This window comes from Thalia democratica, chromosome 9 (genome assembly GCF_965202585.1).
Source record: "Thalia democratica chromosome 9, ktThaDemo2.hap1.1, whole genome shotgun sequence".
Taxonomy (NCBI): Eukaryota; Metazoa; Chordata; class Thaliacea; order Salpida; family Salpidae; genus Thalia; species Thalia democratica.
In genome coordinates, this window is record NC_139173.1 from 35236627 (window position 1) to 35253950 (window position 17324).

At 27.7% G+C, this 17324-nt stretch overlaps 2 non-coding genes across 2 annotated transcripts; both read right to left on the reverse strand.

Annotated features, from left to right (window-relative positions):
- Positions 1 to 11056: 11056 nt before the first annotated feature.
- Trnaa-ugc (transfer RNA alanine (anticodon UGC)) lies at positions 11057 to 11128 on the reverse strand. The gene has a single exon. It is a non-coding gene; the product is annotated as a tRNA-Ala (tRNA).
- Positions 11129 to 16060: 4932 nt separating this feature from the next.
- On the reverse strand, positions 16061 to 16132 carry Trnaa-ugc (transfer RNA alanine (anticodon UGC)). Its single transcript has one exon. It is a non-coding gene; the product is annotated as a tRNA-Ala (tRNA).
- Between the last annotated feature and the right edge of the window lie 1192 nt (positions 16133 to 17324).

Genomic DNA, 17324 nt, shown 5'->3' on the forward strand with positions numbered 1-17324 from the left:
AATACTCATTTTTCATATAACAGGTTAAGGATAATTTATTTTAATAATAAAGTTTAATGTCTACAACTTATCTCAAGCTAAGTTTTACAAATAGTAGATTTATGTTAAGAAATTGAAATAGTTAATTAAAATCAGTTAATCAGTATAAACTCTTATCTTTACTTACTTATAATTTATGTATATATATTTACATAATATAACACAAAGTTAACAAAATTTTTAGAACTCTTATTCAAATAAAATGGATCGGTTTCAAAACTTCAACATTTACAGTCCTCTGCAGGTATATATTTTTTTTTCTGCATTTTTTATTATTTTATGTTTAAAACTGCGTTGTCTGATGGCATAGGGGTCCTAATGACGGCCTCGAAACATCTCTGGGTAAAACATAGAACATTGAAGGTCTTTTAGTTGACACTAAACGTAAAATAATGTTTCCTGGTTGGCAAATAGTGTGAGAGTGACTTTTGTGGGCAATTAGAGCGTAGCGATTGATTATTGAGACGTAATAATGTTTGTGATGACTTTTTACCTTTGTTAAACATTTTTAGTTGTTTTTGTATGTTGAACTTGTTAAACTTTGCCCAGGCGTTTTTTAATCTTGACCAGCAAAAAATAAAACTTCTAAGATGATTACCTAGTTATATTAGGCTTTACAGTATAGGCACATAAGTATGGGTAATTGTTTTAAATCAATGTTTAATACTTGTTTTAGGATTCTTATGAAGTTTGTCGATATAACATAAGTAAAACTAATTTGTCTTGTTGTTAAACACAAAAAGAGAAGTTCAAGTTAATTTCTAACTTTTGTACTAAGTTTTATTTTATCAAATACACTACCCTAAACATTTAATAATTAAACTAAAACTTGGCTGTATAAATGAATTTAAAAGTGTAATATTAATATGAATTTCATGAAATACAATGTCTAAAGTACTTTAAAATCTAAAATTTAAAATTATATTGTTTAATAACTTTAATGCTATATATTTAGATTCAAATGTTGAAAGCGCTTTATAGGTTTTCCATTTAGACTTGTACCTCTTATATTTTCTTTACCTTTTGTTTTTAACCGTAACACTAAACTAATAAATTTATTATCATTACACTTTGTAATAAAGAAAGATAAATAAACAAAATAAAATTTTAAACATAACTAAAGACTATGTAGTCTTAGTGTTTCAACTAAACGTTTGGTGGTATTGATCAGTGACGTCAGAATTTTCATTTTTTAATTACTTAAATATACTTTTGTTTCTAGCCATATCGCTTAACTATAGTACTTTACTATTGTTACACTTTTTAAGGAAAAACGAGAATTTAGCAAAATATATGTTTAAAAACTAACTAAAGATTGTGTACTCTTGGTGTGAATAAAGCAAATATATAAATATACTCAATTAATTTGTTTATAACTGCTTTGAAAAATTATTTTAGTCAAAATTTATTTTGGACCCTTTGTACTAGTAGGTTCATGTAAATTAGTAATTAAACTTCTGATAAAATTGTTTCGTATTTATGCTGTGTGCATTCGAAAAAAAAAATAGTATTTTATATTTTATTTATATTATATAAGGACTTGATGTACTTTGTGTTATACTTATAAAACCATGATTTTAAAAGTAATCTAAATGAAAATGTACAAGATAAAAATTGTTGTTAACAGTTTTTTATAAAATCAAATAAATTATAGCAATGGTACATTTGGATGTGTCTTCAAAACTTATCTCTACAAGAAAAGAACAAAGGTAATAAATAAAATACGTTTTTATTCTTTTATAATATAATCATATTTTTGTTTATTTATATTGTAAAATCTTAAAGCATTGGATAGGCTATTCTTTTTACACTCTTATTTAATATCTGACTGAAGCATTGAAAAAAAAAACTATCAATTTCACTTAATTATTTTTGGTTCAAACAACATTTTAATAAAATATTTGACGAGAAAATAATATTGAAATGCAATGACCAAATTTTATTTTTTTTACAGCTCTAATTTACAACACAAATTTGCTGATTAACTTTTACAAAACAGTATTTTTACTTTTAATCAAAGAAACTTAAATTTATACTTGTTTTTATAAAGGTAAAGGAAAAAACGCAAATGTTCCAACTTACAACCTTCCTCCATGTCTCCAAAACTTTCATCCCAAACAACTTAAGGCTATGCTCTCCCAAGTCCATAACACGAACCCTAATAATCTTTTAAACAAACTGGCTATGACGTCACAAATGCCCAACATGGCACAGTACTTACAAAAGGCTTTTCAGCAAAGCAAAAGCGCTGATGAATTTTTTCAAACTATATCACCGGTTCTGGCAGCAACTCAACCACCAACGGTGCCTACACCACTTCCAAACAATGCACAAGGACCACTGACAATGACTGTACCTCTTCCAAATGCACCACTAGTTGTACCTACATCTGCGAACAATGGACAACCGGCTATGCCTCATCTACCAAACATACCACCACCTGGAATTTTTAACCAGTTTCCACCAGTACCAATGACTTCTCAACCAAAAAATCAAATACCATTAAGACAACATGACCTACTAGTTGCTAACCATAACATGCCTGCTCCAACGAACAACAGTTTGGTTAATAAAAACCCAATTTTACCTAGTTTCGGACCACAACCCAACATACTAGTAAATCAACAAGTTCTACCAACAGTTCAAGGTTTTGTAACTGGACCATCTAATATGCAACAACTACCACCACCAGTTCAAGGTTTTGCACCTGGACCATCTTACATTCACCAAGTATCACCAACAGTTCAAGGTTTTGTACCTGGACCATCTAATATACACAAAATATCACCAACAGTTCAAGGTCTTATACCAGGGCCATCTAACATGCAACAAATACCACTACAATCTCAAGGTCTTGTACCAGGGCCATCTAATATGCAACTAGTTCCACCACTTGTTCAAGGACCTGTTAACCAGCTTATGCTTAATGGACAACCACGGATGGTTTCACCCAGACAAGGAGGCCAAGGAATGAGGCTACCACCACAACATATGCTGGTAGGCCAGGCAGTTAGGGTACCAACTGGGTGCAGAAGAAAAAAACATATGAGGAGAAAGTCGCCACTTGCACTTCCTATTTTATTAAACAGAGCTCCAGCAAGTCCAAAAGAATTAATTAGGCTGGTTAATGAGAGACAAGAACTTGCTAGGCGTGGAAAAACAACCAGTCCAAAAGCTTCCAAAGAAGTGATGAGAAAATCATCAGCTTCGGGAATTCCCCTTATTAAAGAACAACAGTCATCGTCAAACAGCGGTATAATTGACTTGACAAGATCTAGTTCTAAGGTAAGTGTTAGTAGTTATTGCTAAATTTTGCTCACTTAGCTTTTTATGTTTTACAACTATTTATTTTGTAAGGAAACCATACACAAATGCAATTAAACTTATTTATTTATTTTTGTGCTTAGCAGGTCACTCAAAAACCCCCAAGTGAGAGAGGCGGTCATCCTGATGCAGCTCACAGCAGTTTAAAGTCATCGCCTGATGAGGAAGTTCCTTCAGTTGAAACAGGCTTAAACAAGTCACCATCAGCAATCCAGTCTCAGGCTGAAACAAGATCAGAGAGCAATAAAAATCAAGGAAATGTGACTGAAACTACCACCAAAAATGTGAACGGTTTGTTTGAAATTTTTACTTGTCGTTTTACTTTCTGTTAGTTGTAAAACTCAAAGTAGGTCATCACCTGGTTCAATTGCATTTTACAGGACAGAATAATGTTGCGGACGAAGGTAGGCAAATAAAGCAAGAACCAAATCAAAGTCACCCTGAAAATCAACGAGAACATAGTGAACACGGATTAACTCAAAGTAATTTGAAAAATCAAAAATTACAGAGTGAACTTCACAAGACGTTAAACGGTATGACATTGTAAAAAAACAAACAATTATTTTCAATTTTAAAGACTTTTAGAAATTGTTATGTGCTTAGGATTTTACTTACTGCATATTGAATTTATATTATATTACTAGCAGTATCTTATATGATGTATTGATATTGATATTATACTACTACCCAGTGACCAGCAAACTTAACGGAAGAAGAGAACTAATGACCACGCAAAAAGTGTCCAGTCAGCAAAATAAAACGGCTTCAGCGAGTCCATTTGAAATAGAACGACAATTTGAACGAGAAGCGATTAGACCCCTACCCAAGTCTAGTTTTAAGGTAATCATTATTACTTCTTATTATACTGAACTTACTTAGCTTTTTATGTTGTAAACTATTTCTGTAAACATACCATGTAAAATGCAGATGTCATAAGCTTTATTTTCTAATACTTAAACTCAACAGGTTGTTCCAAAACTTCCGAGTAAGGGAGTTAATTCTTGCGATGCAGTTAACAGCACATTGAAGCTATCCACGAGAAATCGCAGCTCCCCAACACCAACAAGTTCAAACAAGTCACCATCAACTGACCAGTCTCAAGCTCAAGTAGAACTAGCAAGCAGTGCAGAGCGATCAGTGACCAGACCACCAACTTCTAATGGTCCAATCAGCTTACCAAACCATCAACTACATTCTTCAGGCTCAAAGGTTAGAGTTAAACCCTTAAAATTGTATTCAACATTTTTTTTAATTACTAGCTGTTAATCAAGGAAATCGTGTAACATACAAGACAAAACTCAACTGGTGATATTTTGACAGGTCATACTAAAATCCCAAAGTGTGAGAGTCAATTCTTCAAGTGATTCTAATAGCAGTTTAAATTCACGTCCATATAAGGGTAAAACAGGTTTAAATAAATCACCATCAACTAGCCAGTCTCAAGCTCCGGCCAGTAATGCTAATCCAGGTAATGTGTCTGAATTGAGCTCCAAGAGTCGAAAAGGTATGTTTAATTTTTTCACTTTTTGTAAAATCGTTTTGCTAGTTTTAGTTTATATACCTAGACTCTAGGTCCTAGAGTAATACATTAAACTTTATTCTAAAGGACAAGCAGTTTCTACTGAAGTCGGAAACGTGCAAATTAAGCAAGAACCAAACGTAATTGCCTCTCAAAATCAACAAAAGCGGAATAAACAAGAGTCAATCCGAATTAGTTCACAAAATCGAACAACCAGTGAACTTCGCAAGACATTTAACGGTTTACAATTACATTATACACAATTGCTTCAAGTTGTAAAGACTTTTAGAAGTTAAATCTGTATCAAAGATTAATTTACTTCATTTTTTAACTGTTCAATATATTTTACCAGTGACCAGACCATCTTACGGAATAAAAAGACCAGATTTCAGGAAAAACACGGAAAAGGATGCAACAGCTCCAGCTCGCCCATTGGTAAAAGATCCATCAGCATCTACATTTAGTGATCTGATTAGCAGGCAAAGACCACATATCCAGTCTAGTGCTAAGGTAAGCGTTAATAATTTTCGTTTAAATGTGTTTAGTTAGTTTTTTATATTTTACAATTTTTAGTGTTTTTGTAAGGAAACCAAGTAATATACAAGTGTTATTAAATGCCTTAATTAACCTTTTTGTTTTGCAGGTCTTTCAGAAACAAAAAAATGTAAGATTTGGTCCATACAATGCAGCTTACAAGTTTTTGAAGCCACCGACAAAAAATCGCAACCCAACAAGGCCAACAATCTTAAATAAGTCATCAACAACTAGCCAGCTTCAGCCTCGAGTTGAATCAGCTAGTAATGAAAGCCAAAACAACATGGCTAAAATGAGGTTCAAGAATACAAATGGTTTGTTTGTTACTATTTTTTAAACATTTCACACTTATTAAATCAAAAATACTTCATTACATGACTCAATTTTTCTTTGTAGGACAAACGAATGCTAAAGATGTGGAAAACAGGAGCGTTAAAATAGAGCATGTACAAAATGTTGCGCAGGAATTACAACACAGTACTTCTCAAAAACAACAAGATCAGGATGTACAGGGACCAACCGAAATTAGTTCTTTATGTCAGGTACAACAAGTTGTACCAGAACAAATACAAAGTAGTTCAAAGAGTCAACAAGAACAGAGCGAGCGTCACAAGACTTTTAACGGTATGTTAATAATTGCAAATAACTAAATTTGTTCTTAAAGTTTATCAATAATTACTTAAGTATTTACTTGGATTGCTTTATAGTAAATAAACTGTATATGTTTAACATAAAATTCAAACAATTTTATTATTATTTATAGGTAAGATTTATAAAAAGCCACGGAAAACCCGAACGATCTTCACCAGCTGGCAGACAGCAGCGATGGACAACTACTACCAGTTTACAAATACAACTCCATCTAACGATGAGTTAAAATATTTGTCATATCAGCTTGGTTTGAGTGAAAACACTATAAGGGTTGGTTTTTGTAATTTAATAAAAAAATTCTTAACTTTAAAGTCTATTGGTCGTAGATTACAACATAAGCAAATAAATTTAAGTTTGATATTTATTATTAAATATTATTTAAGTTATTATTTAAAACTCAGTTGATGTTTTTATAGTAACAACAAAAAAGTGTTGGTACTGTAAAGAGTTTTAAATTTTAGATCATATTTATTGTGAGAGTACGAGAATGTTACTAACTCATTTACTTTGCTTTTTGATTAAATACATTTAATTACTTAACTTCTTATACCATTTATATTGAACTAAAATGGTTTAAGCTTGATTATTTTTTATTTTAATTTAAAAATTGTAAAACAATTCAATCAAAAGAAAAAATAATACCATGGTATAGTACTTATTATATTTTTAGTATAAATACTAATATGACTTTATATATAACAGGAATGTTTTATTTGTGTATTTTATATTTTAATAAAAATTAATAAACATTTTAGGTCCGTTTTCAGAACCGGCGCTCCAACGAAAAAAAGTTGAATGGACGAAATTCATTTTCTTAAAAAAACTGTAGTTTGTCATTTTGACTATTGTTTGACATGTAATAAACTGACTTTGCAAATTACTACGATGTTTTATATTCAAAAAATATAATAAATTGTTTGGTGCTTATCGTTTGGTTTTAAACTTTAATAATTTATATGCAATTAATTTTCTAATGCATTTTGTCTATAGAGTATAAGAAAAAATTACAGCATTGTAATGATCGCTCTGAAACGACAACTAATCCTTTAATTCAAATACAGTCGTTTAGAAAATTAACAGAACATTTTTAAAATTCTTTTAAAGTTTAAAGATTTAAAATCTCTGTAGCGACATTAAACGGAAGTTTAAAAATTAAAGTATTAGGTTGAATCAGTCAGATTAAAAGGGAAAAGTGTTAAGTTGTATATTTAAAGAACCTAATTGTAAAACAATTTAAGTATAAAGATTATTAATTAATAGATGAAGAAAAATTAATAGATGAAGGAAAATTAATAGATAAACGAAATACATTTTTTGTTAAATTGTAGAATTTCCGCAATAAGTTATAACTATTTTAGTTTTTCATAGTCTTGTAACTTAAAAAAAATTATTACCGTCTATTGTACTTTAAAAATTACCAATGTGCTCATTTAAAGCTAAACTTTATTCAAGAACACAATGTGCTGTACTAATGAATAATAGGTGGCAAAAGTAGTTCAAGGGCTAGTTTGTCTCCAACGTTATAACAAATGAAACACCATAAGGGCAAAAACTGCTAAAATCTATGACTACCATGCTAATGGTAAATAAATAGTCTCTTGATAGTATGATATTAATCGTTGAAAGGGTAGTTCATGTGCACTGTCCAGTACGCCTTAAGTTATTTAACTATAGATTTTTTTTTGTGAGACTGTTGATGCTGTGAAAAAAAACCTTTCAATAATGTTTGCATACAATGAAAATTTTACAAAAATATCCAGTAGAAGCACAAAATGATTAGAATTTAGATAACCGCTCACTTAACTAAGTTCAAAGTTTTTCTAAGCTCACTTTGTGTCTACTCAAAGCGAAATAAATTTGTAGAAAAATAGACAAAAACGCAAGAAGTGCTTGGGAAAAAGTACTTTTACGCTTTACAATAATATTCTTAAGCTATAGTTTTATGTTTGTATTACATAAAAACAAGAATGCTCAATTAAAACAGAGTGTTTAATTTTTAAATACAATCAGTTTTATTGATACACTTTTATTTGTAAAAAATTTTTAGACTAAATTTTTTAAAGCCACTTACTTTTCAAGAACTAAGTGCATAGAATAAACTTTTTTATTATATTTTATGTTTATTGTATTTTAAAATACGTTGGTTATTAGCTTAATTTCATTTAATATGATTTAGTTTTACTCCATTTACAAAGGGCCTTAGGACAAATATTCACTTAGTTTGTTGTTTGTTACGATCGGAATAAAAAACGATGTTTTCATGTCAACTTCAGTGGAAAACACAAAAGCAAAAATAATATTAGGTATGAAAACAAAGGTAGAAAAGTATTTGATCACATAAATAATGCACATACCTCTTGCACCAACGCGCTTTACAATAACTTCAAATTTAAAAGTTCATTTTATAGTTCGCAAAAAAAGTTTTTTTCAGTAACTTCATTATTACTGTTCAGCTAACAGAGTTTCTAACAGAGAGAACTAAGTTATTCTTTGTAAAAGCTCTGAAAAGGAAGAAAAAGAAATAAAAAGAAAATTAGTTTTACTCGTTGGAACTCGAAGGACTATAGCAACATATAGTCTGAATAAATCGGAACTGCCAATAAATTTGACAATAGCTTAAAACAAAGTAGCAGAGTTGACTCGCAAAAACTGTTTACATCAAACTTTTGTAGCCTACTTTCGTATAATAGGGATGAGTAGCGTTATTAGTTGTAACCTTTAACGCCATGCAACGTTTTGCTAAGTTTAGTAGTAACTTTAAAAAACATAAAACTAAATTCAGTATACAAGTTCTGGATAAACTAAGTATTTGTTAAGTACGTAAAGATTTTATTTTTTTTATTATAGAAACGTAGAAAGCATAAAACAATAAACTTTTAGCGTTTTTAGACTTCAATTAAAAGTTTTTTTTATTACAAAGTAGAACAAAATTAAACGAATATAATAAAAAATTGATTTTGGAAAACTATTTTTTTTAATAAAACCTCATTATGTAAATATTGCATTAATTTGTTTGTTTGTCAAAGAAAACTTGTAAAAAAAAAAATAAAATACCATAACAAAATAGTCTTTTTTTTATTCAAAGCAAGTAAGTATGAAAACTGATTGCAAAAAGTACAATATAAAAATTCATGATAAATCATACATGCAATAAGAGATACATTTATACGACACATAGAAAAAAAACATAATGATATGTACTAATTTTTATTTAATTGCATGAAGCTTTTATATGCTAATTTTGTTTTAATAGTAATCCACTGCATGTTAATTTATCTCATGAACAGAAGCTTTTTGTTCGAAAAAAATAAGTTAATGGAAAACGTTTTTATGTGCAACACTTTATTTTATGTTGTATGTCGTTAGTTAAAAGTTTTTTTTTACAAAATTAATGTTTTGACCAAAGAATAATAAAACTTAAAAGTAGATTTTTAATTTCGAAACTTTAACTGTTGTAAATGTAGCAATAAATCTATAAAATAAAATATTTTTGTAAAAGCTGTTACTACTATAAACAAAATTATAAAGTAACAGTTGTTTTTATATAGCCAATATACTAAATATGTTTTTTAAACTTTTTAAAGTTTTAAAGTCAAGTTCCGATTTAAAAAATACTTTTCTAATAAATACACATAACAAAAATCTAGACTACAATTTAATCAAATCGAGCTAAAGAAACACTTGCTAACAATTTCAATACGTGGCCAAAATAAAGTTTTCTAAGTTATTTACAAATGTTTTTTTTTTCTTGAAAGCTCTACTTTATATTTTAAGAGGTTCAAAAAAAACCAAACCATAAAAAATAAACTTACGCAAATGTGTTATAACTTATAACTAAAAGAAATCATAAAGTTTCGAGTTGTTTGAAAACTTGACATTATAAAAATCAAGCATTGTACATATATTTTAAGTTAGTAATAGTTTGAGTGTTTAGGGTAAAAGTACTACAATTAATTTAATTGTTGCAGTGAATGATCTAATAATTTTTTTTACTGTTTACTTGAGTTTCGCATTTTTCAAGTGTTTCTGCTTAAAGTAATGTTTAAAACAAAAGTTAAAGTCAACCATAAAAGTTGTGGTACGTTTTTAGCTCGTATTATATTCCACGTGTTTTTGATAATTTTACTGGTCGTATATACTTCAGCTAGTCACGTATTTAATTTTTTTAGTGGTCTCATATTTCAACTAAGGGTTTTTTAGTTATTTAACTGGTTTATGTTTCCTTTAGTTATCACGTTTTTTTCAATTTTTCGGGTATAGTATTTCACTTAACTGTTTTTTTTTTATTTAACTGGTTTTGTATTTCCTTTACTGATCACGTTTTTATTTATTTATGTGATCTTATATTTCATTTTACTAGCTTGTGTTTTTTATTCTACTGGTCTCATGCTTTGGTCAAATGCCAATCATAGTCTAAAGTGCTTGAAAATTTTATAACTTTGTTAAATTAATCTTTAAATTTTTAAAGGAATATTTACAAAACTTTATTAAAAATTTTTCTTACCTTGCATCCTTCAAAATATATAAATAGTAAACATACGTTGTAATTTACATATTTTATAGTTTGTTACAAGTGCTAATAATAGAATAACAGACTTTAAAAAAATATGTTTCATATTTAGTTTAACTTTTAATTGTTGCTATAAAAAACTATAAAAGATATTAATAAGTGATATTTCGTTTTAATTACTAAAGTTATACCTTAAGTTGTTGTTCAAACAATTTTTTCATTGATGAATTATAAAACTATCGTAAATTCAGGATAATATATTACAAATTGTTTTAGTCACACAGTTTAATATAACTAACCGTATGTTGATAAATTCATAACAACTATAAATATGTAGTATTTAGCTACTAATAACTTGTATAAAACGTTTGCTTACTTTTTGTAAGTACATAATATAGAAGTGTATGTTTTAATTACATTAATCAATAATAGTTAAAACTTATTCGGTTAAAACTTAACTATAAAACATGACAAAAACGTGGAGACGCCGGGGATCGAACCCGGGGCCTCAAAAATGCAAAGCTTGCGCTCTGCCACTGAGCTACGTCCCCACTTACTAATCATTCGCTTGTACTGATTATATACTTGATAGAGCTTGAATGTTTCTCTGTGTAAACATACGTATTTATAGATCATATGTTATACTAAAACAAAAATGTTTTTAAATTAGCTTTTGTTATTATACTTTTTTAATATGTTACTTCCGTGTTGGTTTATGTGTGTTTAATTTACTCAAAAGGTAAAAAGTATATTTTGTTGTGTTTAACTTTAATCAACATATACTTTTGCAATTGTATAAAATGTAACTTAATCGATAATCATATCTGTAAATATTTACAAACATTCAAAGTTTAGATTTAAGTATTTTTAAATTAATGATTAAAACTCAGCTATCTTTCAAAATTAAACAGTTTTACTATTGGTACTACTAACCATAATTTTCAATAGTTAGATATTTAAGGTTTCTTGTTTGAAAAAGTAATTGCAATGAAAAAAACTTTAAAACACAGAAAAAATATTAATTACAAATAAACTCAAATTCCGAAGATAATTGCAAATAAATGAGAACTTAAAAATTACAACAGTTACAATATACATAAAATGAACATAATTATAATACAAACAACCATTTTAGTACTTAAGTATGTTGTAAAAATCTGCAATAATCTAGCTGCTCTGTACGAGATTTTAAGTTTTAAGTAGTAACAATAATAATAAATAATAATAATCGAACGTTTTCGATTTTCAAATAGTTAATTTTTTTTTCTCTACTTATTTAATAATTTAATAATCACTTTAATAATTTAATAAGCAATTCTGTAAAAATTTAAATTTACACATGAAAAACTAAAAAATACAATTTGAATGTAAAAACTTTAACAATTGTCAAAACTATTTACTTAGCTTATACTCAGTTACATTTATAATTAATGTTTTTTGTGAATAATAAAAATACTAAATCTCGTTTTTATATTTTAACACTTCGATCAAAATTACAATTTAAAAATACTATTCAACTATACAAACTTAAAAATTTATCAAATTATTTACTTAGCTTAGCCAGTTTGAGCAGTTACATTTGTAACTGAATTTTTTAGTGGATAATAAAAACACTAAATGTAGCTTTTGTATACTCTTCGCAAGTTTTATACTAATAACATTAGATAACAAATGTTTAATACGACATTGATTATGAAACTGATTAATGGTTGTTTAATATTTACAGAATATTTAGTTTTTAAATACAGTCAGTTTTATTAATACATTTTTATTAGTAAAAAAATTTTAGACTACTTTTTTTAAAGCTACTTACTTTTCAAGAACAAGGTGCATAAAATAAACTTTCTTATTATTTTTTTTATTTATTGTAACTCAAAACATTCTGGTTGTTAGCTCAAATTATTTAATATAATTTAGTCTTACTATATTTACAAAGGGCCTTAAACATTTTAAACTTTATGGTTCAGGTGTTATCTTAAAGTGTTCAATATTTGGAATATTAAATATACTTAAACGTAAACAAATATTCACTTAGTTATTGTTTGTTACGGTCGGAATAAAAAGTGGTGTTTTCATGTCAACAGTGGAAAACACAAAAGCAAAAATAATATTACAAATAAAAACAAAGGTTAAAGTAGAAAAGTATTTGATCACATCAATAATGCACGTATCTGCTGGACCAACGCGCTTTGGAACAACTTCAAATTTAAAAGTTTATTTTATAATTCGCAAAATAATTTTTTTTTCAGTAACTTCATTTTTACTGTTCAGCTAACAGAGTTTATTTTAAAAAACTAAGTTATTCTTTGTAAAAGCTCTGAAAAGAAATAAAAATAAAATTATTTTTACTCATAGGAACTCGAGAGGCTATAGCAACATACAGTCTGAATAAATTGGAACTGCCAATAAGTTTGATGATAGCTAAAAACAAAGTAGCAGAGCTGACTTGCAAAAACTGTTTGCATCAAACTTTTGTAGCCTACTTTCGTATGATGGTGATGAATAGCGTTTTTAGATGTAAACTTTAACGCCATGCAACGTTTTGCTAAGTTAAGTAAAAATTTTAAAAAACGTAAAAGTTAATTCAATATACAAGTTCTGGATTAACTAAATATTTGTTAAGTACGTAAAATGTAAGTTTTTGATTTTAGAAACATAGAAAGCATAAAACAACAAACTTTAAGCGTTTTTAAGCTTCAATTAATTTTTTTTTATTACAAGGTAGAACAAAGTTAAACGACTAAAAACAAAAAACTGGTTATGGAAAATTACTTTTTTTAATAAAGCCTCATTAAGTAAATATTGCATTAATTTGTTTGTTTGTCAAAGAAAACTAGTAAAAAAATTAAAATTAAATACCGTACCAAAATAGTCTTTTTTTCATTCAAAGCAAGTAAGTATGAAAACTGATTGCAAAAAGTACAACATAAAGTTAATGATAACTTATACAAGCAATTAGATATAGATTTATACGTCACACAAAAAACAACCATACTGATATGAACCAACTTTTATTTAATTGTATGAAGCTTTTATATGCAAATTTTGTTTTAATAGTAATTCAGTGAATGTTAGTTTATCTCATGAGCAAAGGCTTTTTGTTCGAAAAAATTAAGTTAATGGAAAACGTTTTTATGTGCAATACTTTGTTTTATGTTATTGTCGTTAGTTAAAAGTTTGTTACAAAATTAATGTTTTGACCAAAGAATAATAAAACCTTGAAAGTTGATTTTTAATTTTGATCTTTAACTTTTATAATTGTAGCAATAAATCTATAAACAAAATGTTTTTGTAAAAGCTGTTACTACTAAAAATAAAACTATAAAGTAACAGTTGTTTTTACATAGCTAAAATCCTAAATTTATTTTTAAACTTTTTAAAGTTTTAAAATTAAGTTCTGATTTAAAAGTATACTTGTCTAATAAACACACATAACAAAAATCTAGACAACCATTTAATCAAATCGAGCTAAGGAAACACTTGCTAACAATTTTCATACGTGACCAAAATAAAATTTTCTAAGTAACTTGTAATTTTTTTTTCTTGAAAACTCTACCTTATATTTTACGAGTTCAAAAAAAAAACTAAACCATAAAAAATAAACTTACGCAAATGTATTATAACTAAAAAAAATCATAAAGTTTTGAGTTGTTTGAAAACTTGACATTATAAAAATCAACCATTGTACATATATTTTAAGTTAGTACAGTGCTTCCTCGCTAATCCGGTCCTCGCTAATCCGGTTCCTCGCTAATCCGGCCGGTTTAAGTCGAGAAGTCGACTCATTTACATTAACGTTTTTAGCGTTTAATTTCATTTTACTTCGAAGAAGTATTCAATTTACGTTTTATAAGTATGCAAGCAGTATATTGTTACGCCATAATAAAGTATCATTTGGATAATTTTAAGTTTTTTTTCATACTTTTCCCGCTCAGTTGTAACAAACTTGTTTATTATTTATTTGCAATTTTTCTGTCTTTGCTAAGCAAGTTACACTTTAATATACCGTTGCCAACCAGAAGCCACACCTGAAGATGTGTCAAAACTCATCCAATTTCGTGAGTTTTCTGCTAAGAAACGAAAAAGCACTGTAAAACAATCTTCCATTCTTTCTTTTTTCAAAAAAAAATCTTAATTTAGTTAAAGTGTTAACAGTATAGTTTTTTCCCATTAATTTTGAACTTATAAAATTTTGTTTCGTTTAGTTTTGTCTGTTTTAATTCTTTTTTCTTTGAATAAAATAAATTAAATTAACAGAAATTTTAAAGTACGTTTTGTTATATACATTCATAATATAACTAAGGTAGATAATTTGTAAAAAAAGCGATATTTTGTTCTTATCCGGCCAAAGACAAATCCGGCCGTATTTTCAAAAAAATCTTGCCTAACTTGGCCGGATTAGCGAGGAAGCACTGTACTAGTTTGAGTGTTTAGGATAAAAAGTACGACAATGAATTTAATTTTTGCAGTGAATGAACTAATATTTTTTTTTACTGTTTACTTAAGTTTCGCATTTTTCAAGTGTTTCTGCTTAAAGGAATGTTTAAAACAAAAGTTAAAGTCAACAGTAAAAGTTATGGTAAGATTTTAGCTTGTATCATATTTTACGTGTATTTAATAATTTTACTGGTCGTAAGCTAGTCACGTTTTAAATTTTTTTAGGGGTCTCATATTTCAACTAAGGGTTTTTTAATTATTTAACTGGTTTATGTTTCCTTTAGTTATCACGTTTTTTTTTTCAATTTTTCGGGTATAGTATTTCACTAAACTGTTTTTTTTTATTTAACTGCTTTTGTATTTCCTTAACTGATCACGTTTTTGTTTATTTATAAGATCCTATATTTCATTTTACTAGCTCTTGTTTTTTATTCTACTGGTCTCATGCTTTGATTAAATGCCAATCATAGTCTAAAGTGTTTGAAAATTCTTAACTTTGTTAAATTAATCCAGAAATTTTTAAAGGAATATTTACAAAACTTTATTAAAAATTTTCCGTACCTTGCATCCTTCAAAATATATAAATAGTAAACATACGTTGTAATTTATAGATTTTTTAGTTTTTTTACAAGTGCTAATAATAGAATAACAAACTTTTAAAAAATTTGTTTCATATTTAGTTTTACTTTTAATTGTTGCTATAAAAAATATAAAAGATATTAATAAGTGATATTTTGTTTTAAATATTAAAGTTATACCTTAAGTTGTTGTTGAAACAATTTTTTCATTGATGAATTATAAAACTATCATAAATTCAGGATAATATATTATAAATTGCTTTAGTCAGACAGTTTAATATAACTAACCGTATGTTAATAAATTCATAACAAATGTAAATATGTAGTATTTAGCTACTAATAACTTGTATAAAACGTTTGCTTATTTTTTGTAAGTACTTAATATAGAGGTATATGTTTTAATTACATTAATCAATAATGGTTAAAACTTATTTGGTTAATACTTAACTATAAAACATGACAAAGGCGTGGAGACGCCGGGGATCGAACCCGGGGCCTCAAACATGCAAAGCTTGCGCTCTACCACTGAGCTACGTCCCCACTTGTTAAATATTCGCTTGTACTGATTATATACTTAAAAGCGGTTGAATGTTTCTCTGTGTAAACATAAACATACGTATTTATAGATCATATGTTATATGGATAATGTCAAATCACTAATAAGTAGTTACAATAAGAAGATACTAAATAAACTGAATCATAAGAACAACCAAGAGGAAAAAACGTGCAACTGCCGCGACAAAGACTCCTGCCCCTTAAGTGGCAAATGTTTGCAGGGGAATGTTGTTTATAAGGCGACGATTACCAGTCAGATCGAAACAAAAGAATACATAGGATCCACAGGAAGCCAGTTCAAAAAGAGATGGTATGCGCACATTAGCGACATTAAGAATGAAAATAACAAAGGAACAGAGCTTTCCAAGTACATTTGGAGACTATTAAACAATAACACCAGCTATGATTTAAGATGGAGCATAATGCACAAGATCAGGGAAATGAAGAATATAGGTAAAATCTGTAAGACTTGCAATTTGGAAAAAATAGAAATAGCACTTGCTAATAAGAAACGAATTTTAAACAAAAGACAAGAGCTCTTCTACACCTGCCCGCACTTTAGGAAATTATATTTTAAAACTTAGCGTATTAATTCTTTTATCACTTAATTCTATTTTTGTTATTACTTGTACCCTCATTTGTTAAGCGCCATTTTGTTTTGTGTTGTTATAAGCTAAATCCAAATCTATATAGAGCAAATCATCTATCGTAAGTATAAATCATATTTAAAATTTAAAAAGTCTTTTTCATTATTATAAAACTTTTAATTTTGTTAACTTATTATCTAGTAATAGCACTATACATTTTTAATTTTAATTTGAATTCAATTATAATTTTTTGCATTATTGTATTTTCTTAAGTTGTCCATCGTCTTATGTTTATTTTATTTTACAGGCCTGAAGATCCCTTAGGGGAGAAACATTGTTGCCTTTGTAAATAAATAAATTTAAAAATTAACTTTGTCTCCAAAACCAAAATTGTCGAGACCTGTTGTGCCCAAGGATAAAATCCTTGCATTTATCATATGTTATAAAAAAAACAAAAATGTTTTTAAATTAGCTTTTTTTATTATACTTTTTTTATATGTTATTTCCGTGTTGGTTTATGTGTGTTTAATTTACTCAAAAGGTAAAAAAGTATATTTTGTTGTGTTAAACTTTAATCAACATATACTTTT